Raw genomic sequence first — 25,141 nt, forward strand, 5'->3', positions numbered from 1 at the left:
TCTACCAGGATCTACCTTACCTACCACCACCCACATGTCCCTCTGTACCACATCCAACCTTTCCACCCAGTCAGATCTACTTGCACATTCTAGATTTAGACCAGAAGACACACCTGTATGCCAATATGGTTCCTCCTGCCTACTTGACTTTACTCCACCCAAGGCATACAGTCTCTAGGCCCAATCTGCCCACAAATTCTCTCCTCTGTCCCAATATGTTCTGTTAGTATAAGACATGCCCAGATCACATAACAAAACTCCCAACCATATGAAAAAAATCAATCCTGAATCTTCTCTTCAAAACCTACCACACTGTAGAAATGTTTGCCAATGAGAACTACCTAGATGAACTCAGGACACAGAATTTAAAAGAACAATCATAAACTTAATCAAAGAATTCAAGGAGTTTAAAAATCACACACACACACACACACACACATGCACGCACACACACACACACACACATGCACGCACACACACACACACACACACACACACACACACAGAGCTCAATGAAGTTAAGGAGAAGAACTTGAGGAGAAAAAAATCCCAATGGATGTAAAAACCAACCAACCAACCAACCAACCAACCAACAAACAAACAACAAACCAAAACAAAACAATAAACCAAAAACCCGCACAAACACAAGGCTGACGAAAATGACAAAGACAACCCAGGACTTGAGAACGGAATTCAATAAGGAAATAAAAACCTTGAAGACTACTCAAGCTGAAATGGAGTTGTAGTTGAAACCCCAATAGCTCAGCTAGGAAACTCAAAGAAAAGCCTTACAAGTAGAATTAATCAAGCAGAAGACAGAACATCAATACTAGAAGATAAAGTAGAGGATCTAGACCAAATAAACAAAGAAAATTTTTTAAAAAAAGAAACGAAGGTATAGGAAATCATGGGACACCATGAAACAACCACATCTTTGAATTATAGGGATAAACAAGGGAGAAGAATCTCAAATCAATGGCAGAGATCGGATCTTCAGCAAGACCATAGAAGGAAACTTCCCAAAATCAAGAAGCACACAGAACACCAAATAGACAAGACAGGAAGATAAAATACCCTTGGCACATCATACTTAAAACACTGTCAATATAACTAACAAAAAAAAGTATACTGAAAGCTGCAAGAGGAAAAAACGAAGTCACACATAAAGGAAAGTTCACTATAATAACAGCTTTCTCAATGGAAATGTGGAAAGCCAGAAAAGCCTGGAGCAATGCACTCCAAGTCCTAAAGGACTATGATGCCAAGCCTAGAATAATATACCCAGCAAAACTACCTGCCAGCCTAGGCTAATATAACCAGGCACGATTGAAGGAGAAAAAAACTTTCCACAACATATACAGCCTATACCCAATAAGCCAAACCTAAAGGAAATTCAGGAAGCAATATCTTCAGCTGAAGAAAGGAATAAGCATAGCAGGGAGACTGTGGAAAAATTATGAAGCCATAATTATTAAAATACAAACTACTATTGAGAACACAAACAACCACACCAAAAATCAACAACAGGATGACTGCAGTTAACACACACATTTTAGGAATAACTTCAAACACCAATGACCTCAGTTCTCCAATCCAATGACACAAACTGACTGAAGGGATCCAGAAACAAAACCCATAAGAAAACCAGTTTTAAGGATCTATACCTCCTTAGAGAAGACAGATGGACAAATGACATGGGATCAGGAAGCAAGCAGTTATTACTATCCTAACCTCTGATAAAATACACTTCAAACCAAAGCTAATTAGGAGAGAAAGAGAGAGAGAGAGAGAGAGAGAGAGAGAGAGAGAGAGAGAGAGAGAGAGAGTTCATTCTAATTAAGGGAACAGTTAACTAAGAAGACGTTACTATCCTAAACATAGGCACCAAATTCTGGTGCACACAGTTTCATAAAAATTTTTGATGGGATTTAAACACTGATTAACACCAACCTATTAACAGTAGGTAATTTCAGTTACCCCATTTTCTCTAATAGAAAGGTAATCTAGAAAAAAAATAAATAAATAAAAAGAGAAACATGAGAATTAATTGACATCATACATCAAATGGATTTAATAGATATCTATTGGGTGTTCTACCCAAAACCAAAACATACACGTTCTACTCAGAGCACAGGGAAGCTTTCTAAAATAGGCCACATGCTGGGACACAAAATGAATCTTCACCAATTCAAAAAGATCGAAATCACTCCTTGTCTCCTATCTGACCACAATGGAGTAAACTTAAAATGGAAGCAAGCAAGCATCCAGTAAATACACAAACCCATGGAAGTTAAACAATTCAATACTGAATGACAAATGGGTCAAAGAAGAAATTGAGAAAGAAACAAAAATTTCCTGGAACTAAATGAAAAAGAAAACAGAAAACAGCAAAATCTCTGAAACACACTGAGAACAATCCCATGAGGGAAATTCATAGCTCAAAGGCCTAAGTTAAAAATCAGAAAGAGCACAAATAAATGACTTAATGAAGCAACTAAAACATTTGGAAAAACAAGAACAAACCAAATACAAACCCAGTTGACGACAAAAAACAATAAAAATCACCAGAAATCAGTGAAATAGAAACAAAGGAAACATACAAAGATTTAACAAATCTCGGAGCTGGTTCTTTGAGAAGATAAACAAGATTGACAGACCCTTGACCCAACTTACCAAAAGAGAGAAAGGAAGGATCCAAATTAACAGAATCAGCAATAAACAGAGAAACATTAAAACAGACACTAAAGAAACTCCAGATACTGTAAAGGAATTTTTAAAAAAAAAAAAAACAAAAAAACCTGTACTTCATTAAGTTGGAAAACCTAAAAGAAATGGATGACCATCTAGACTTTGCCAGATCATCAAAATTAAATCAAGAAGAAATCAACAACTTAAACAGACTCATAACAAATGAGATTGAAATAGCAATTAAAAAACCTTCCAGCTTGAAGAAAAGGGTCAGGGCCAGATGATTCACAGCAGAATTCTACCAGATTTTCAAAGTTCTACAGCCAATCCATCTTAAACTATTAAAGAGAGAGAGAGGGAGGGAGGGGAGGAAAGAGAGAGAGAGGCGAGGAAAGAGAGCAGTAGTACCCCTAAACTCCTTCTGTGAAGCCACTACTGCTCTAATAGTAAAACCAGGTAAAGATATAGCAAAAAGGAGGTCACAGATCACTATCCCTGATGAACATAGACTCAAGCATGCTCAATAAGACATTTGTAAAAGGATTACAGACATCTATCAAAAAGATTATCCATGGTTACCAAGTTGGCTTTATTTCTGAAAAGCAGGGATGGTTCAACATACCCAAGGCACCAAATGTATAAGCCACATTAATGGACTTAAAAAGACAGAAATCACATCATCATTTGGTTCAGAAAAAGCCTTTGACAAAATTCAACATGTCTTCATGCTAAAGGAATATAGGACTAGAAGGAACATACCTCAGCATAAGTTGAGAGAAAACCACTGTTGTAGAATATTACTTTAGGATGTGTTACATTTGTTTATGCTGTGGGACATTTGTTTAATGATGCAAAGATATGTTGCATTCTTTCATGTTGCATTTGTTTAACTCTGTGAAGCTGTGTTACTTTGCCTGTCTAAAACACCTAATTGGTCTAATAAAGAGCTGAATGGCCAATAGCAAGGCAGGAGAAAGTATAGGCAGGGCTGGAAGACAGAGAGAATAAATAGAAGGAGAGAAAAGAGATCGAGGAGCAAGAAAAGAAGGAAGAGGACTTCAGGGTCCAGCCACCCAGCCACCCAGCCACCCAGCCACCCAGTCAACAAGAAATAATGAAAGGTATATAGAATAGAGAAAGATAAAATCCCAGAGGCAAAAGGTAGAAGGGATAATTTAAGTTAAGAAAAGCTGCCTAGAAACAAGCCAAGCTAAGTCTGGACATTTATAAATACGAAAAAGTCACTGTGTGTATTTATTTGGGAGCTGGATGGTGGCCCCCAAAGAGAAAAGAGTAATAAAACAACCAACTACAACCCACAGCCAACATCATCCGAAGTGGAGAAAAGGTAGAAGCAAAGCCACTGAAATCAGGATGAGACAGTGACGTCCACTCAATAGGCGGGAGAAGGAATAAACCTAGAACATAGCTAAAACAAGGAGAAATTCAAGCCATTTCTGTTTGCAGGTGACACGATGCTATACATTCGTGACCAAAAAATTCTACCAGAAAAATTTTTAGAAATGTTGGACAAACTGAGCAATGTGAAGAACCTGCTTACACAAATTAATAGCTTTTCTACACACCAACAGCAAACATATAGAGAAGGAGATCATGGACACACTTCCACTCACAACAGCCTCAAAGAAAATAAACCATCTAGGAATAAACCTAACCAAGGAAGTGAAGGGCCTCTACCAAGAAAACTTTAAATGTCTGATGAAAGAGACAGAGAAAGACACTAGAAAATGGAAAGACATCCTGTGTTTAGAGGAGTTAATGTTATGAAAAATGACCATTTTATCAAAAGCTATTTACAGCCTTAGTGCAATCCCAATCAAAATCCCCATCCCATTCTTCACAGAAACAGAGAAAACTATCCTAAAATTCATACAGAACCACAAAAGATCCCAGATAGCCAAAACAATCCTGAACAAAAAGTACAATGCTGGAGAAATTGTCATTCTAGATCTTAAGATATATTCCAGAGCCATAGTAATAACACAGCATGGTACCAGCACAAAATAGACATGTAGACCAATGAAACAAGTTTGAAGACCCAAACAGGAGTCCACGTAACCTCAGCCACTCAGTATATTTAACAAAGATGTCAAAAACGTACATGGAGAAAAGAAAGCAGCTCCGACAAACTGCTGAGAAAACTGGACGTCCGTAAGCAGGAGGAGAAAATCAAAGCCGTATTTATCACCTTGCACAGAAGCTAGCGCCAAAGAGATCAAAGAACTAAATGTGGGACCCAAAACACTGAAATTCCTTGAAGAAAACATACACTCTAGTGACCTAAATGATACACGTAGGAAAGGGGTTTCTGAATGGGACTCATTTGCCCAAGAATTGAGACCAACAATGGACAAGTGGGACTCTGTAAAGCTAAAAAGCGTCAGCCCAGCTGAAGAAACCACCAACGGGGTGAGGAGGAAGCCCACAGAGAGGGAGAGAAGCTCTGCCGTCTATCTGTCTGACAGAGGATTAATATCTAGAATATACAAAGAACTCAAAACTCAAAAAATCAAAAAAAAGAAAAGAAAAGAAAAAGAAAGGAAGAGAGGGAGAAGAGGGAGGGAGGGAGGGAGGAAGGAAGGAAAGAAGGAAGACACATTCAAAAAACAGGCTGGGGGCCTGAACAGAGAGTTCTCAAAAGAATAAAAGTGACTAAGAAATAGCTAAAGAATATTCATTATCCTTACTATTTAGGGAAATGAGAATCAAAACAACTTTGGGATTTCGTCTTACCTCAGTCAGAACGGCACAGATCAACAAAACAGCCAACAGCGAATGCTGAGGGGACGTGGGGAAAAGGGACCCTCATCACTGCTGGTGGGACTGCAAATGGGTACAGATATGATGGAAGTCACTGTGGAGAATTCCCAAGGAGCTAAAAATAAATCTATCCTGTGACCCAACTGTATCACGCCTTGTCATATGTCCAAAGGACCAGATGCCCTACTCCTCAGGTCCGTGGTCACCCATGCTCGCTGCCGCTCTGTTCACAATGGGTAGGAAATGGAAACAACCGAAGTGTCCTACAACGGATGAGTGGGTGATGAAACTGTGCAGACGCACTACAGAATACTCGTTGGCTGTAAAGAAAAGTGAAACCAGGAACTTCGCAGGCAAACGGATGGAACTATAACTGATCACGCTGAGTGAGGTAACCCAGAGCCAGAAAGACAAATGTAGCATGCCCTTTCGCATCTGAGGCTCTTAGCTCCAAATCTTCAGGTGTGGTTGCCTACCCTGGAGTAACTGTAGAGACAGAGAGAATGAAGGGGGTCGGGAGATGGGCGAGCAGTGGACGGGGTAGCAAGGTTCAAGTGATCTGACTGCAGAGATGGGGAGAGGAGGCTCAAGTCGGTGGGGTGGGGTGAGGTAAGTACAGAGGGAGGGGAGAGCATAAAGTACCTGCCAGGGGCCGCGGTCCCGCCAGTGTCCACTCTGCCCACCTCTCCCTCAGGTGGTTACAGCAGAGTGAGCCCGAGGCCCCTCTCCAGCCTGAGTCCCACCGTCTCTTCTCCTTGTCAGTGCAAACAACATCAAAAGGCCAGACTCTTCTGTAAAGGAGCATTTCTTTTCCACAGTAGCAGCTTATTGCTGGGTCATAAAATCAATTTAGTGGATCACAACAGACATTAAAACACAGAATAGAAAATGGCAGGTGTCACAACCTCGGTTAGGCATTATCTTGTGATACTGGTTTCTGTTTTATGTGCATGTGTATGTGAGCACATAAAACAGAGATGTGATGTGATTTATTTTCTAGCAGTGGGTAATAGCCAAGAGCTAGAAGAACAGTGCTGTGGGGTTGCCTCTGTCGCCTCAGATGGAAGTTGCAGCAGTGGGGACCCACCATGAGACAGAGGTGGACCCTAAAGAAGTGACTTAATGTAGGGACCACAGCTAATTGAATCTCAGAGCTACAGTTGTATTTTAGCACATAGTAATAAAAAATAGTACACCAAACATCCGGGACTCCAATATCCTGCTTAATATTGGGGACCTTCTGCAGACCTCACGAGTCACTGTGGGCTGCTGGGGTGACTTTGGTCTCAAATGCAAATATGGCATGCTAATCCCACATTTTGGGAAACGTGGAAAATGGAAAGAAATGAGGTCAGCAGAGTATGATGAGAGGGCTAGCCTCAGACCAGGGTGGACCTCAGCCTCAGTAACTTGTGTCTTAGTCACTTAAGCGGTGATAATTACACTAGTTTTTCTAATTCCGTGGGACTTCTTTCACAACCAAAAAGATAAAGCCAGCAGAAGCTATGTAAAATTTGGAGATTTGGGAATGAGTGGTCTTGGCAGCAGAGAGAGGGCTGGGGGATGGATGGATCAGTCCATAAAGTGTGTGGCTTCTGAGCTCAAGGACCAGAGTTTGTTCTTCAGAGACCAGATGAAAAGATGAAGTGAGCAGGCCAATTTTTTGTTTTTTTACTGTTGCCTGATGCAACCCAAATTCACCCAGGAAGAGTCTTTATTAGTGAGAAATGATCTAGATCAGGTTAGCCTGTGGGCATGTCTGTGGGGGATTGTATTGACCCACCCACCCTCAATATGGACTGGGTCATTTCCTGAGCTAGGCCCTGCATTGTATGAGAGAAGGGAGCTTGCTGAGCATGAGCAGCTAGAAAGCAGGCAGCATGGACGCAATCCTTTCTCTGTGCCCTTAACGATGATGTGGTGTGATGAACGGGTCTCAAGTATCGGCCACTGTGAATTCCCTGCAATATGGACTGTGACCTGAAGTGATGGGCTGAAGAAGCCCCCTCCTCAAGTTGCTGTTGTCCAGGGTGTTTTATTACAGCAACAGGAAGCATAATAGAGCACCAGGTGGAGTGGGGGACACTTGTCCTCTCAGCACTGGGTAGGCGGGGACAGGCTGACCTCTGGAGCCCACCCACTGGCCAGCCAGCCTACTTGGTGAGTTCTAGGCCAGCAAAAGACCCTGTCACCAGAGGAATGATGCTTGAGGTTGTCCTCTGGCATCCAACACACACACACACACACACACACACACACACACACACACACACACACACACACTCATATGCCCTTGCACACAAGGCAATGCACACCCACACCCACATACACAGACTGGTGGTTCCTAGCAGGTTCCTAGCTGTTTGCCTCACTGCAGGAAAGAGCCCAGGTGAGCACATGGTTGCTACAGCTTCCTTTTCCTCTGGCTTCTTCCAACACCATTTCCAAGCAGACACATGAGATGGAGTTGGTGGCAGGGTGCCAACAGAACCCAGTGTAGCCAGCAGCCTGCCATTCAGAGAGTGCAAGAATGATGAGCCAGCTTGGAGGCCGCCATGCCTCTGTAAGTAATTTGTTACCTTTTTCCTATGTGATGGGTCTGGCGTACCTCTAGCAGTGGCTGCAGGGTCCTCACAGAGAAACGTGTCCATAGGTAGCCTTATCTCATGATGTGTTGCCTCTGCCACACATGCAGCCTCCACTTATCTCCCTAAGGCTATGGGTGCTTCTCAAAGGACTGGACGAGAGAGCCCAGAAACTGCTACAGGGATGCCAGGTCATGGAAGGCCCTGGCTCCCATAAGAAAGAGGGAGAGACAGTGTTAGGGACCGTTGTGTGACAAACTTTCCCAGGGAGATAGCATGTGTGCACATGTGCAGACATACATAACACACACACACACACACACACACACACACACACACACACACACACACACACTCAATGACAATAGTGATTACACTATAGTCCAAGTTGGTGACAGATGGAGTTTTATTAGGGTTCCTCACAGGAGGGGTCCTCAGGACAGGGATGACTCAAAAGCAGCTGCGTCCCAGGGAGCCCCCTGACCTGGGTGATGGCTCAGGAAGCTACAGCCTGAAGCTCTGCACAGCTCGCAGGAGTCCACCAGTCTGAGGGCTCTGTTAGGGGCAGGGACACAATGAGCAGCTGTGCAGTGGAGCAGACCTGGCATGTGTCGAGGCGAGACAAGGAGATGTTCCTTTAGTGGTCCTCCGTGGGGCCCCAGGGGCAGCAGCATCTCCTGAGAACTTGGCAGTTCTTGGACCACCCTGACACCCACATCAGCATCTCTGGCAGTGGTCTAGCAGTTTTCTGTGAACGAGATAGTGGAGAACTTCTGTTTTACACAGTCTTTCGCTGATTAACCAAAGGAGCTGTGAGGTTGTGTCATGCACTGGAGGAAGCCAGAGAAAGTGGTTGCTATGGGAATCTGTCCACAGCTGAGTTCTGAAGGGGTCCCTGGGATGTGTGGATGAAAGGGAGGTTTATTAAGGAGCCAAGGAGCCATTTCGGTTCCACAGTTCAAGGTCTCCCTGTCCCCCAACCCCTCTTAAATAGATTTATGTGCATGTGTACTTGTCTCCAGGAATGCATGTATGTGCAGCATGTGTGAGCTTGGTGCTGAAGGAGGCCAGAACTGGAGTTCTGGAGTTATAGGCAGTTGTGAACTACCATGTGGGTGCTGGACATTGAACCTGGGTCCTCTGTAAGAACAGCAAGTGCCCTTAACCATTCAGCCAATCTGAGAAGCTCGGTTTCACATGACCTGGGCACTTGGCTCATTCCAAATCCCTCTCAACACATTTTCTTACCAGGTTCTCTCTAAATCAATACTTCACTTAATACAGAGAATCTTAAATAGTGATGTGGGTTCCTCTAAGATCTATATGCTGGGACACACAAGGGTGGAGGGAGATAAGGGAAGCAGGGGTCACTATTTAAAAGAGTGCTGACCAGCAGTAGAAGGCGACTCTCAAAGGTGACTGTATTCAGTTGATCTGGGGCAATGAACCCCAGCACAGAGGTAGCTACGGCCACCATGGCTCCTTCATCCTACTCACCATAGAGAGGTTACAGAGCCATCCTAGGTGTCCAGGGGCACAGAGAGGATAAAGAAGGCGTGGTTCATTCACAATGGGATTTTCTTCAACTGAAAGAACCAAGTGACGTCATCTGCAAGAAAATGGACTCGACTGGCGATCGTGATATTGAGTGAATTAAGCCAGTCTCAGACAAATATCACATTTTTTTTTTTTTTCGTTTTTCGAGACAGGGTTTCTCTGTGTAGCTTTGCGCCTTTCCTGGGACTCGCTTGGTAGCCCAGGCTGGCCTCGAACTCACAGAGATCCACCTGGCTCTGCCTCCCGAGTGCTGGGATTCAAATATCACATTTTACTCTGATTTGTGCTACCTAGATTTTATCATATACATAAAATAATGTATGTATAAATGACATAAACAGAAATAAAACTTTAGGGGGATAAAAGGAGTAATGGGAGAGAGAGAGAATATGTTCAATATACAAAACATTCTTGTAAGAAAAACTAAAATTCTCTATTATTAAAATAGAATAATTTCAATAAGTTTAATAATTTTAGAAGTTTAGTATAAGGCTTCTATTATGTCCGCTTTAAATAGTATAGGACACTCGTCCAGTTTGCTTTCTGTTGCTGTGACAAAACACTCGGTCAAAAAGCAGTGTAGGGAGGAAACAGCTGATTTGGTTTCCAGTTCCAGTCCATCACCGAGAGAAGTCAGGGAAGGAACTGGAAACAGAAGGCATGAAGCACACTGTTCACAGGCCTACTCACCGGCTCTTGCTCAGTCAGTTTTCCTTTACAGCCCAGGAGCGGCTGCCTGGGGAATGGTACTGCCCAGAGTGGGCAGGGTCCTCCTACATCAGACAATAGTCAAGAAAAGCCCTACAGACATGCCCACAGATGTCCTCTTCAGGTGACTCTAGAGTGTCACGTAGACAGTTAGAGTTACCTAGGGAGGATATAATGCTGAACCGGTGCTAAGAAAGCCTCCCAGGTGAAACTAAGGCAGTGCAGTTCTGTAACGCGGCTTCCTGCCAGGCTGACTGGGGTCAGGAGTTCTGGAGCAGGAATGACCATTTAGAGCAGAGGTCTCCAACCTTTTGACATCACCACAATGTCATCTTTGAGTGTGGCAGGCTATTCTGGAATGCGTGTGGCCCAGGAGCCAGAGATTAGATACACATTTGATATAAAGATAGAGTCTTGTTCACCCTCAAGGTATACACAGTGAGCATAAATCCTTCCCAGAACATTCCCCTGTCTCTTCAAGTTTCCCATTGAACTGTAGAAGACGTTTGAGTTTGTGTTTCTCAAAGACGTCCTCAAAGCATGCAGTGACTGTTGGCAAAGCGGGACATCTGCTAATCATCTGGGTGCTGCGTGTGGCTCACCGAGTGCCCTCTGTCGAGGACAGTCTCTTCCCCTGCTCTTGCCTTCCCCTCCCATTTGTGTCCAGTTGAACCTCAGCTCCTTGGCCTTCACCTCATCTTTCTACTTTAACTTTTGAGAAGATTTATTGATCTTTATTTTATGTATGAATGTTTTGCCTGGGTTTATGTATGTATGGCATATGTGCACAGTGCCTGCAGAGGTCAGAAGAGGGCGTTAGAGCCTCTGAAGCTGGAGTTACAGAGAGTTGCCATCTACCATGTGGGGTCCAAGAACCAAATTCAGGTTGTCTGCAAGAGCAGCCAGGGTTCTTAACCCCTAGGCCATCTCTCTAGCCTCAGGTTCCTGTTTTAATATCCAGTGTGCTGGTCCACTGCCAGACAGTCCCTTCACATCCCTGGCGCTTTCCTTCCCCTTCCCACCCTTCAGAAAGTCTCTCCACCCACTGAGCAAGATCAAAGTCTATCTCTCCGCAGTTCTACCTCTCCAAGAGACCCGCCTTGGTCTCAGCAGGATGGGGCCACACTCATACCACTATAGGCCCATGTCAGTTGCTCCCTTAGGAGCTCTCCCACCATGGGGACCCATTCTAAAGTCGGACTTTGTGCATCAGTGACTTCAGATTTTCATAGCCTTTGATTTCTGAACAAAAATGTACAATCTTCCCCGTACCTGGTCCTTTCTCCTAGGTTCTTTTAAAAAATATTTTGTTTTATTTTCTGTGTCTGAGTGTTTACCTGAGTATGGATATATGCACCACGTGTGTGCCTGGTGCCCGTGGAGGTCAGAAGAGGGCATTAGATTCCCTGGAACTGAAGCTACTTATGGTTGTGAGCTACCATAAGGGTGCTGAGAACTGAACCCACGTCCTCTGCAAGGGCAGTCAGTACTCTCGACTGCTGAGCCCTCTCCCATCCCCACTCCCCGGTCCAGGTTCTTATTACCTCGGCTTCTGGGACCACAAACTCTTTTTTCCACACCCTGCTGTCCAAAACTCACATGCCCTACTGTGCTTCTGTGGAAACCAGGCAGAGAAGCACAGGGCTAGCTCAGTCTGGATCCCCTTTGGCTCAGGTTATGCATGGAGCCTAGTTCCTTCACCTCACACACCCCTTTCCAAACAGTGCACCTAGCAACCTCAGAATCCTTGACCCCCCACCTGCACTGGATTATACGTACTCCCATCTTTCCACATTATGAGTTTTCTTACCACAGGTAACAACCAAATTTATACAATTTCTCTTCAAGTATACATCTAATAAATCTGGTTATAAAGAACAGAAGAGGGCCTATCTGATCTGAACCCGTTTGGGATATATGTACAATAATATAAAATTGCATCCTCTAGTAGCCTTTGGGGAGAACCCCCTATTTACCATCTTATGCCTATTAATTATGGGCGTGCACACAAAATAAAATCAGATGCATTATGGGAAGGGACACGTGCAGTGGGAAAAATGAATGTATGACCTAATCTATCAATCACAACAGGGAGACACCCAAACAATGCCCTCCGTAAGCAGCTCTTGCTTCTCTTGAACTCCATAAAAGGAACAATAATGAGCTGTCTTATACCCTCACTGAGTGATGGCTGTCAACCTTGCTCCCTCTATAACATGCACTAATCCTTTGCCTTGAATAAAAGTTCCCTTGCTTCTTCTGAAAACCTGTGTGAGCCCAAATTTTCACTTCTCTGGATAAGGCCGAAAACCTAGAAACACCGCGCCCGAACTCCAGCCATCAGTAACAGAGGCTGCCGCAGGAGCACCAGCCTGCAAGCCCTCGTAGGCTGAGCTCTCACGGACATTTTAAACATGGATCTGAGTTTGAATTGGTTCCCACTAAAGTTTCGAGGTTCTAGTGTCCTGGGACAAAGGACTGGACCATGGACACATGGTTAGAAATAGAAATGGGAAATATTCTTAAGGAAGAGAAAGCACTCTGTGAACAGGAGTGGGCTGGCGAGCTGGGGAAAAGGCATCCACTCAAAGCTCCTCTCTCTATAGGTCATTCCCATGGCACCGCCTCTGCCACGCTTGCGTAAGGCAGACTTTTCCTGAGCGTGCTCTTTGTTCCCCAGATGGGGAAGGGCTTCCAGGTTCTCTCTGTCAACTGGCTTCTTCTATTTGTTAGTCACAATGTCTCTTCTCTCCGGTCTCTACTCTCTGGTCACACAGGCACTGTGATCCACCTGTGGTCACCCTTTGCTGGCTGCACTGTGACTCTGTAGTCTGCCACCTCCAGCCTTCAGTGTATGTGCTGACTGTGCCCTGCCTGGCTTCCTCCAGTGGAATCTCACTCTGCTAACTAGACCTCAACATCCCCCTTCCCACGTTCACACACACCCTCAATGTCAGAACATTGGTCAGGTTTCTCCCAGAACTACTTCTGAGCCCATCTTGGGAGGGAAATTTGTTCACTCTGAAAGTTTGCCTCCACTTCACTTCCACTCAAATGTCCCTTCTGTTCTACCTCAGGACGATCAGTCCCAGTCCCTTGTAACTCCACAAGATCTGTAAAGTCTCCTCATGGTGAAGCCCACCCAATGCTCCCCTGGACCCCAGGTCCATTCTCCATTATCTCTGTTCTCACTCTTCTTATTTACAAGCTTTGACTGTCAGCTGCACAGACTCGGATTCTGCAACTTAGTCTGTGGTCTCTCTGCCCACACCAGAGGCTGCTCTTGTCAACTTGAATGAACCGGGAATCAAGTGAGACAAACCTCTGGGCAGGTCAGCCAGGGCACTTCCAGGCAGGATGAACTGGGCAGAGAACTGGACAGTCCTAGAGTGGATGTGGCCACCCAGAGGCGATTTGGGTCTGTAGAGGTCTGGGGCAGCCACGCTCCCTGTCTGCCTTCGCTTTTGCTGCTGAGTGCCTCCCTCCCACTTGGTTGCTGTGCCGTGGAGACCATCTTTTGCTGCCATGAGAAACCAGTTTCTTTATTCTTCCTACACGGATTCACGGACTGAAGAGCAGTCTCTAGGAATCATCGGGCCCCCCTTCAGTTGGGACGGGGCAGCTGAGCTATCTGGCTCAATGGACTGAGCAACCACTGTGTGCTGAGCCTCTCCTGTGTGCACACAGTGATTGTTGGACTAACCAGCCCCCACTTGGAGAGGAGTTTCAGAGGGGACAGAGGAAACACTGAGTCCTCCTTCTGATCCCTCCAAGGGCCCCATGGTATGGGCTCTCCAGGGTCAACTTTCCATTCTTTTCCTCAACCACTATAGGGGGGTCAGGTATTTCACATGGCCTCTCTCAGGCTGGCTTGGTTTTTCTGTCTGCTTTGTATTTGCATATGCAAAAAGATCAGAGACCATTCTCACATGCATGCATTTTCAAAGACTGAGCCAGAAAGAAAATCCCTTTAGGCATTAAAAAAAAACCCCACATTCTTAGGTGCTAAAAACATTGATGGGTCATAAGCATAAATAACTTTGAAAAAGCTGCCTTCTTGGAACAGATCTGAACAATTTGTCCAGTCACTGTATGTCAAAAAATTTATGTATGAACAAGCATTTCCTGGAAATGCATTAACCAATAGTATCATCTCTGGTAGCTTAAGTGATAAAAGACAGAGATGAAAAACATGGAGTGTGCTTCTCCAGAGTACATTTGTACCTTGAGGGTGGACATCAATTTGCCTCCCATAAATCATGCTGTTTCCCAGCCAGTTTACACCAGTATCTTGTTCCTGTGCCTGGTCCCTCCAAGCTTGACTCTACCAGTCATGATTTTCCTACCTCCTCATTCTCATACCCTTCTCACTTCAACAGGGGAAAAGGCAAGTCTTCAAGAGCTCAGGCATCTGTAGGACTTTCTCCTACCCTCCCCACCCCACCCCTGCCACCACCAGGTTCCCTCCCCTGTCTGCAGTTGCTCGACTGACTTCTGCAGAGTAGAAGGTTTTAATATCCCTCTTCTTCTTTACAAATTAACACGGAAATTCTGCTGACGAGCCTTCCCCTTTCCAGGGTTTAAATCCCAGGACTCTTGAGCTGTGACAATTTAAATGAACAAGATTTAAAAAAACTGATGAATGAGGTTTATAATGTTTTACAGGAGCACACAGGGAAATCCTCCTTCAAGACTTGTGTAGGACAAAATGGTGGGTGGACAGAGGCCTGTGTGCCTGTGTGCCTGTGTGCATGTGGACCTGTGTGTGTGTGTGTGTGTGTGTGTGTGTGTGTGTGTGTGTGTGTGTGTGTGTGTGTGGTGGAGGGAGGGGTTCCATGAAGGATAATTATGAGCCATCAGATCTGGGAAACCTTTTAGTGTGTGGCGGTTAATCTTGATTCTCAACTTGACAAAATTTAGAATTATTATGGCTGTGTTTGTGAGGAGTTTTCTAGATTAGGTTAATTGAGGTGGGAAGATTTGCTCTAAATGTGGGCGGCACCATGCCATGGGCTGGGGTCCTGGACTGAGGAAAAAAGGAGAAAATGAGCCGAGTATGAACACTCCTCTTTCCCCGCTTCCTGACAGGTGCCCTGTGACCTCCCCACCCTGATGAATTGTGCTCTGGTCTCCTTTCTGCTGCCACCATGATAAAACACCAGGAACAAACGCTGCAGTGGAGAAAAGGCCTACTCCATCCTCAAGTCACAGCCCGCCATCAAGGGACGCCAAGGCGGGAACTCGAGGTGTGGTCTTGAAGCTTTCCAGCTCTCACATGGGCTCATGCTTCTGTAGCTTTCTTACACAGCTCAGGACCACCTGCCTAGGAATGATGCCACCCACAGGGGACTAGGCCTTCTTTTATTAATTATAATCCAGGCGATTTCTCTCTTGTGTGTTCACAGGCCAATCTGATCTAAGCAGTTGCTTAATTGAGGCTTTCCTCTTAGATAATGCCAGACTGTGTTAGGTTGACATTACAGCTGTCTGGGACAGACTCACACTGTCAGCTTATGTGAACCTTTCCCCCTTATGTAGTTCCCGTCAGGTGTTTAGTCACAGTGACTGGAAAGTGACTCACATAGGGAGCCATCCTCATCAAGCGCCTCAGAGAGACAGCTGAAGCAGAGTTGGACATGGCTGTCACTTGGCCATGGCCACAGTGTCAAGTGTAATTTGGGCCTCCAAAAATCCAAATCTTAGGTCTTTATTATTGCTAAGGAAGTGTGGTTCAGGCTGAGAATGATCAGTGACCAGAGAGACTGAACTCACTCCCTGGGGAAGGCGCTATGAGGTGTCACAACACAAGTCTGTTTAACACACAAGTGTGTTCAAATGATAACTTTTGGGTAACTTTGGGAGACAGAGACAGGATGCCTGGGGCTCCCTCACTGACTGTCAGTGTGTCCCAGATCCAGTGAACAACCCTTCTCTCTGGCCTCTGTGTGCACATGCACAGGCTTATGCACTTTCACAGACATGTGCTTATACACCACACACATATCACCCTCCCAAATAAAATAAAGAATGTAAGAAACCTAAAAAATAAAAAAGTCTAATTGGCCAAATGAATAAAAATATATGACTCGGCCTCACACTGTCACCAAGCAACCTACTTCAAGTAGAGTAAAAGAAGTAAAATTAAAAAGAGTTGAAAACGATAGGCGATGCACAAGGTACTCAAATGAAAGCAGAAAAGATGTACTAATTCTAGAGAAAGCAGACCTCAGAGCACAGACCTCAGGGCTAGATGGGAGGACCCAGTAACGATAAAAGGGCCAACCTAACAGAGAGATGATAGGACTCTCAGTGTGTGTGGAGTAAAGAAAACAGAGCAGCTGAAAAATAAGTAAAGCCTGATAGGACCAACAGGAGTAGACAGATTCATATTCACTAGACATCTGATTCAACAGCTGACAGAATAGCCAGCCTTAAGCAGAAGCAAGCAATAGCCATGCTGCAGGGATGGATGGATGTGTGTGCATGTGTGCACATGTGCAAGTGTGCATGTGTGTGTCTGAATTACTCTATTGACAAGAGGGAAGGCATTCTTGTGTGCCCACAGAACATGTGCCAGGATAGAGCATACACTACGCTGTAAAGAAGACCTCCACACATCTGAAGAGCTGACGTCACATGAGAACTCAGAAGCAGGAGATCAGATGAAATCTCCCAGTGCTTGGAGCTCAAACAACATACTGACAGAGAACCCAAGAGGAATTCTCAAGGCAAATACCCAAATCTAGGGTGGATCTGAAAGACATGCTTAGCAGCTAAAATTACAATAGAAAAGAGGAAAAGTCTCAAATCAATAGTGTGAGCTCCCATCTGAAGAAGCAGGAGAAAATAAGAGCAAAACAAGCAGTAAGTGGAGGGAAAGAAACAGCAGAGGGAAATGGAAGGAAGGAAAGGAACAGCAGAGGGGAATGGAAGGAAGGAACAGCAGAGGGAAATGGAGGGAAGGAAGGAACAGCAGAGGGAAATGGAGGGAAAGGAACAGCAGAGGGAAATGGAGGGAAGGAAAGGAACAGCAGAGGGGAATGGAAGGAAGGAAGGAACAGCAGAGGGAAATGGAGGGAAGGAAGGAACAGCAGAGGGAAATGGAGGGAAGGAAGGAACAGCAGAGGGGAATGGAGGGAAGGAAGGAACAGCAGAGGGAAATGGAGGGAAAGGAACAGCAGAGGGAAATGGAAGGAAGGAAGGAACAGCAGAGGGAAATGGAGGGAAGGAAAGAAACAGCAGAGGGAAATGGAAGGAAGGAAGGAACAGCAGAGGGAAATGGAGGGAAGGAAGGAACAGCAGAGGGAAATGGAGGGAAGGAAGGAACAGCAGAGGGGAATGGAGGGAAGGAAGGAACAGCAGAGGGAAATGGAGGGAAAGGAACAGCAGAGGGAAATGGAAGGAAGGAAGGAACAGCAGAGGGAAATGGAGAGAAGGAAGGAACAGCAGAGGGGAATGGAGGGAAGGAAGGAACAGCAGAGGGAAATGGAGGGAAGGAAGGAACAGCAGAGGGGAATGGAGGGAAGGAAGGAACAGCAGAGGGGAATGGAGGGAAAGGAACAGCAGAGGGGAATGGAAGGAAGGAACAGCAGAGGGGAATGGAGGGAAGGAAGGAACAGCAGAGGGGAATGGAGGGAAGGAAGGAGCAGCAGAGGGAAATGGAGGAAAGGAACAGCAGAGGGAAATGGAGGGAAGGAAGGAACAGAAGAGGGGAATGGAGGGAAGGAAGGAACAGCAGAGGGAAATGGAGGGAAAGGCACAGCAGAGGGAAATGGAGGGAAAGGAACAGCAGAGGGGAATGGAAGGAAGGAACAGCAGAGGGAAATGGAGGGAAGGAACAGCAGAGGGAAATGGAGGGAAGGAAAGGAACAGCAGAGGGGAATGGAGGGAAGGAAGGAACAGCAGAGGGGAATGGAGGGAAGGAAGGCACAGCAGAGGGGAATGGAGGGAAGGCACAGCAGAGGGGAATGGAGGGAAGGAACAGCAGAGGGAAATGGAGGGAAGGAACAGCAGAGGGAAATGGAGGGAAGGAAAGGAACAGCAGAGGGGAATGGAGGGAAGGAAGGAACAGCAGAGGGGAATGGAGGGAAGGAAGGCACAGCAGAGGGGAATGGAGGGAAGGAAGGCACAGCAGAGGGGAATGGAGGGAAGGCACAGCAGAGGGGAATGGAGGGAAGGAACAGCAGAGGGAAATGGAGGGAAGGAAGGCACAGCAGAGGGAAATGGAGGGAAGGAAGGAACAGCAGAGGGAAATGGAGGGAAGGAACAGCAGAGGGAAATGGAGGGAAGGAACAGCAGAGGGAAATGGAGGGAAGGAACAGCAGAGGGAAATGGAGGGAAGGAACAGCAGAGGGAAATGGAGGGAAGGAACAGCAGAGGGGAATGGAGGGAAGGAAGGAACAGCAGAGGGAAATGGAGGGAAGGAAAGGAACAGCAGAGGGGAATGGAGGGAAGGAACAGCAGAGGGAAATGGAGGGAAGGAACAGCAGAGGGGAATGGAGGGAAGGAAGGAACAGCAGAGGGAAATGGAGGGAAGGAAAGGAACAGCAGAGGGGAATGGAGGGAAGGAAGGAACAGCAGAGGGGAATGGAGGGAAGGAAGGAACAGCAGAGGGAAATGGAGGGAAGGAAGGCACAGCAGAGGGAAATGGAGGGAAGGAACAGCAGAGGGGAATGGAGGGAAGGAAGGCACAGCAGAGGGGAATGGAAGGAAGGAACAGCAGAGGGGAATGGAGGGAAAGGAACAGCAGAGGGAAATGGAGGGAAGGAAGGAACAGCAGAGGGGAATGGAGGGAAGGAAGGAACAGCAGAGGGGAATGGAGGGAAGGAAGGAACAGCAGAGGGAAATGGAGGGAAGGAAGGCACAGCAGAGGGAAATGGAGGGAAGGAAGGCACAGCAGAGGGAAATGGAGGGAAGGAACAGCAGAGGGGAATGGAGGGAAGGAAGGCACAGCAGAGGGGAATGGAAGGAAGGAACAGCAGAGGGGAATGGAGGGAAAGGAACAGCAGAGGGAAATGGAGGGAAGGAAGGAACAGCAGAGGGGAATGGAGGGAAGGAAGGAACAGCAGAGGGGAATGGAGGGAAGGAAGGAACAGCAGAGGGGAATGGAGGGAAAGGAACAGCAGAGGGAAATGGAGGGAAGGAAGGCACAGCAGAGGGAAATGGAGGGAAGGAAGGCACAGCAGAGGGAAATGGAGGGAAGGAACAGCAGAGGGAAATGGAGGGAAGGAACAGCAGAGGGGAATGGAGGGAAGGAACAGCAGAGGGAAATGGAGGGAAAGGAACAGCAGAGGGGAATGGAGGGAAGGAACAGCAGAGGGAAATGGAAGGAAGGAACAGCAGAGGGGAATGGAAGGAAGGAACAGCAGAGGGGAATGGAAGGAAGGAACAGCAGAGGGGAATGGAAGGAAGGAACAGCAGAGGGGAATGGAGGGAAGGAAGGAACAGCAGAGGGGAATGGAAGGAAGGAACAGCAGAGGGGAATGGAGGGAAGGAAGGAACAGCAGAGGGGAATGGAGGGAAGGAAGGAACAGCAGAGGGGAATGGAGGGAAGGAAGGAACAGCAGAGGGGAATGGAGGGAAGGAAGGCACAGCAGAGAGAAAGCGGAGATCAGTGAAGCTGAAAGGGGAAAGCAGAGGGGAGACACGGAAATAAAAGTTACATTTTAAGAGATTAATACAATTGACCAACTTCTAACAAGACTGACAAGGAAATCCAGAGAACACGGATGGCCAGTAACAGGACGAACTGGCAGCTGTCGGATCCTGCACACAGCAGCATGATGACGCGAGGGTTTTGTGGATGATTCTCCACTTTGGTTAAGTAACCTACTCATTTTCAAATGTCCTTAATATGAAATCAGTGATTTGAATAGGCCTATGATTACAAAGAAAATGAGTTCATAAGCTAAAATTCTTGAAAAATGTTGCCCGTGGTGGTGCACATCTTTGATTCTAGCACTCAGGAGGCAGAAGCTGGAGGATCTCCATGAATTGGGGGCTACATAGCCAGTTCCAGGTCACTCAGGGCTATATAGTGAAACTGTTCCAACCACCCCACTAGCCATCATCCCCTCACCATACCCCAATCACCACCACCACCACCACCACCATCACCACCACCACCACCACCATACCCCAAACCACCACCACCACCACCACCATCACCACCACTACCATACCCCAATCAGCAGCAGCAGCAGCAGCATCACCACCACCACCATCACCACCACCACCATACCTCAGTCAGCACCACCACCACCACCACTACCACCACCACCACACCACCACCACCACCGTCACCATTACCACCATCACCACCACCATTATACCCCAAACCACCACCATCACCACCATCACTGCCACCACCACCACCACCACCACCACCATACCCCAAACCACCACCACCACCACCACCACCACCACCACCACCACCACCACCATTAGCACCACCACCACCACCATACCACAAACCACTACCACCATCACCACCCCCCTATCACCACCTCAACCAACTAAACAAAACTCCTGAAAAAGAACTTTCCAGACTCAGCTGGGTTTGCTGACAATTTGTACCTTCTGGGTAAAAGAATACTTCAGAGTAACTTCCTGATTACATTAGCAGAGGACACATTTCCCAGAAATTTAATAAGCTAGTTGCAGTAAAGCCCCACAAAGAGAGTATAAAAACATTAAAAAATGGAAAGAGCAACAATCTGACTCCCTTATGAATAAGATATGATATTTTTGTCTCCCTGTGTCTGCTGATGTGAGGGAAAGAGAAACTGCCCTTACCTTGACTGCTGACAGTATGCTGCCCAAACTGGACAAGCAGGACACAAAAGAAATTGACTGCCAACTTTGCCAAGACAAGGCAGGACAGTCCTGCTTCACAGAAAAGTCTGTCAGATATTCTAGATCCATAGACTGAAGATGAATGCCTCAACATTGCAGAGGAAACTTTGGTGACTGTCCAGGCAGCCAGCTATTTCTGTCATATCTGTAGTTTTGGAACTTGTTTGCGCTATACTTCCTGTTTACTTAGGTAATATTATATCCTTCTTGGGTCTTTGATGGCGTTGAAGACTAGATAGTCATAGTTTTATAGTTTTCCCTGCTACCAAATTCAGAAAAGAAACTTACATAAGAGATGTAAAGTTTATAAGGTTGAGAAACATAAAAATTTAAGTTGTTTATCTAAAAAGATGTTCTAAGGTCTAAAAAGACATTTTTTAGGATGGTAATACAAGTTATAATAGAAAGTGGTTTAGGTATAAAATTTTGAACTCACTAAGATAGGATAGATAATATAGTACTTTCTCTGAATTTGTCAAATACAAATTGACTGAATGTTGTGACTGTAATTCTTACCTGATCATTGTTCTTATTGTATATAGTTTAACTATGTTAGATTTAAAACCTTTCCTTTTTATTTAGACAAAAGGGGGGAAATGTTGTGGGATGTTTGTCTACTGTGTGAAAATGTATTGCTGTTTGGTGTAATAAAAAACTGAATGGCCAATAGCTAGGCAGAAGTGTTGTGGGAATTAGATCCATTCAGCCAATGGCTTTGGGGTAACAAGCCCTAGGGCTTGGTCTTGTCTGTGTATGTGGCTGAATAAGAGCTGAGGAAGAGGGGTCACGTGTTCCTTTGGGTGGTCTGAGCCGGATCAAGGGAGAAAAGTTGGCAATTGGTCCCCACTGCCCTTGGGCTGAACAGCAGCTCGATCATCAGCAGCATGTACTTGTTTTATATTCATGAGTGTGATCCCCATTTTATTCCTTAAATAAGTATTTTTCCCAGACATCTATGGATTTCTCACATTATCTGGCACCTAAAGTGTGGGTGGGCCCTCCTCACAACCCCAGTGGCCTCTTGAGTGCCCACCTGTCCACGCTAGCTAGCTTAATAACCCCTGTTCGCTAGCAGCGGCTCTGCTCTCTCGCCCGTGGAGGCCAGCAGCTAGCTGTATGCCCAAACTCCATCTTTTGAAATTCCCACAAAGCCTGCCTGCATTAGGCAGCCCGAGCTGCATACCCGACCCCACCACCAGAGCTGCCTGACCCTGGAGAACTTAACTTTGTCCACACCCTGGTTTTTTAATCCCCTGCTTGGCCAGCAGAGGCAGAAGGCTCACCCGGCCTTGCCCCACACTGCACCAAAGGCACTGCTGAGTGCTGCATTTGGAGCAAAGTGCCTGCGCTAGGCTAGACTATGCACAGCCAGTGCTTCCGGCTCCACTGGGAGAGCGCAGCCTGCTCCACGCTGTGCCACTCCTAGCAGCTTGCGGTGTCTGCATTCCACAGCCTCTGAGCTACCTCCCGCCCGCCCATTCGCCGGTCTCCCACCTGGTGCACCCTGCCAGCGTTCAAGCTGTGCCTGCCGGCCAGTGGCAAACAATCCTGGTTCCTCAGCACCCGCTGAATGTATGAGCAAGTCCCTGTGTGTGCCAGGAGGCTAGTCTGTGCTCTCTGGGCAGCCTGTGCATGGCATCACTCTGAGCTTTTGGTTGACATGCCCCCAATATAGATTCTGCTCCGTTCCATCACTGGGGCACAACCTGGTCCAGCTTTTTGATCACTTGCTTAGCCTGAGGACTCTCAGTTGCTCTTTCTAACCAAATTTGTTCAGTGTAAATAATTTGATAGCAGCCTGGGTAGGACCTTAATTCACAGGACAGTCAACTCTGGGAGCCTGAGTCATCCTGAGCCAACCTGTTTTAGTGCCACACCTGCAGCATCTGCCTGCCAAACGTCAATATTACATCCTAATTTTCACACGAATGAGCCATCTAAATATTGGATCTATCTACAGGTCATTCAAGATTATTACACCTACAAAAATCTTCTGAGGATTTTAACTGAGTTAAATTACTGGATAACTTTACACTTTAGACTGATAAATAAATTTAAAAAATTACAATTTGTAAATCCTTTCCTTGCCAGTGGCAGGAAATTTCATATGAAGGCAATTAGGTTCCTGCTAATTTCTAGTTTGGACAGGATATTATCAGACATAAGTAACCTAGCTGGAATATATACATTTTTAGCTATAATTGCTATTAGTCTGGCAATTCATATCTTATTCTTAAAAAAATTGTTTGATAACAATGCTGAAAATGAGCAACTGACAAAAATTATACAGACTTTACAAAATGGTTATGAGAAATTGTCAAGAAGAACCTAGCTTTGGAAAGTAATTTGAAAGCTGTGCAGATAGTCACTATGGAAGACAAGGCAGCCCTGATAGATAAGATTAAAATCTTTAGGATTATATACAAATGACAAGAACAAGAAACTGATTTAATGAAGGCTTTGGAAGCACTCACTGTTCAGGAGGTTCAGACCCTACAAAAAGCAACTACTAATAGATCCCAAGCATTAGAAGAACTTATTAAAACTCATAAAACAGAGTGTTGAAACACAGACTGAAGAAGTTAGAGGGGAGTCAAACTCACCATTACCTTACAGAGTTAGAGATGAGCTGCCTAGGGGTGTTAGCATGGCTGCCATGATTTACCCTGTTAGTGTTTCTGAAAGGCCAGCAAATAACAATTATCCTGAAGGATATGCAGACTGAAATGGGAACCTATATATATGAAAGATTTAAAAAAATACTAAGGAAACAGACGATGAATATGTGATCCTCTAGGAATAGAATTACTCCAAATGACTCGAGTCAATTAATCTCAGCAATATTAGAATATAGTCATCAGTTACAATGGAAAAGCTGGTTGAGAGAAGAAGCTAAGGCCCTTGAACAGCAAGGTAAGATTAGAAGTTTTGAGATTTCCCAAGATCAAATATTTGGCGAGGGCCATTATGTTGATGTAAATAATCAGGCTACATTTGATGAACACATCTTGTCTCTTTGCCATATAGCAGCCTTAAATGTTTGGGATAAGTTTCAAGAGTCAGGAAAAAGAACTGAGCTATTTATAAAAGTTATACACGATTCAAAAGAACCCTTCACTAACTTTTTGCAAAGATTAACTAATGCTGTAAATAAAATATCAGATCCAGAAGTTAGACAAGTACTAGTTGAATCCTTGGCTTTTGAAAATGCTAATTTAGAATGCAAAGATAATTGTGCCTTTAAAGATCAGATCGGCACCCATAGAAGAATGGATCCAACACATAGTCAGCATTGAATCTCTTAACTATAGTGATGAGACTTGGATAAGAGAGGCGATTTCCAAAGGCCTGAAGACACCAAAACGTCAAATGTTTTAATTGTGGTAAACCAGGCCATCTAAGAAGAAATTGCAGACAGGGCATTCCTAGAAACAGTGTTTCTTCTAGGAATGACCCAAACATAAGGCCCCAACCTTCTGGATTATGCAGATGATGCAGCAAAGGCAGACACAGGACCAATGAATGCAGATCAATAAGAAACAAACAAGGCAACCCTTTACCATTGTGAAACACCTTGAGGGGACTCTCACAGACACCCATGTCAAATGTGGTCCAGTCATTCCCAATCACTCTTGAGGAAACTCATCTACAGAACAATTAGAGGACCCAGTGCCTATTGTAAAAAACCATACAGCTCTGGATGATAGAACAACTTTGGAAGATGAATAAAAAATTCCAGGAAAAAAACATAAAACAAATATTTTGGCAGACTTCTATAAATAATCAAAGATCAAAGATCAAAGCTTAGCGTACATATAAATGGCATTGTAATTGAAGGTCTATTGGACACAGGGGCAGATGTGACTAAAATTACACAAGAATCATGGCATCCAAATTGACCTCTTCAGGAGGTAGATGTTAAATTCTTAGGGACTGAAACCCTATCTCAGGTAAAACAAAGTACAAGA

General features: G+C 45.3%; 1 long non-coding RNA gene across 1 annotated transcript in view; it reads left to right on the top strand.

Moving 5' to 3' along the window:
• Positions 1-25,141, top strand: part of LOC128115039 (uncharacterized) — a 41,621-nt gene that overhangs the window by 6,917 nt on the left and 9,563 nt on the right. The window contains exon 2 of the long non-coding RNA XR_008219959.1: positions 15,408-15,565. This is a non-coding gene — a long non-coding RNA (uncharacterized LOC128115039). The remainder of the gene's footprint in view (positions 1-15,407; positions 15,566-25,141) is intronic.

The sequence above is a fragment of the Peromyscus californicus genome, unplaced genomic scaffold (assembly GCF_007827085.1).
Source record: "Peromyscus californicus insignis strain IS unplaced genomic scaffold, ASM782708v3 Scaffold_19__1_contigs__length_69161282, whole genome shotgun sequence".
Classification (NCBI taxonomy): Eukaryota; Metazoa; Chordata; class Mammalia; order Rodentia; family Cricetidae; genus Peromyscus; species Peromyscus californicus.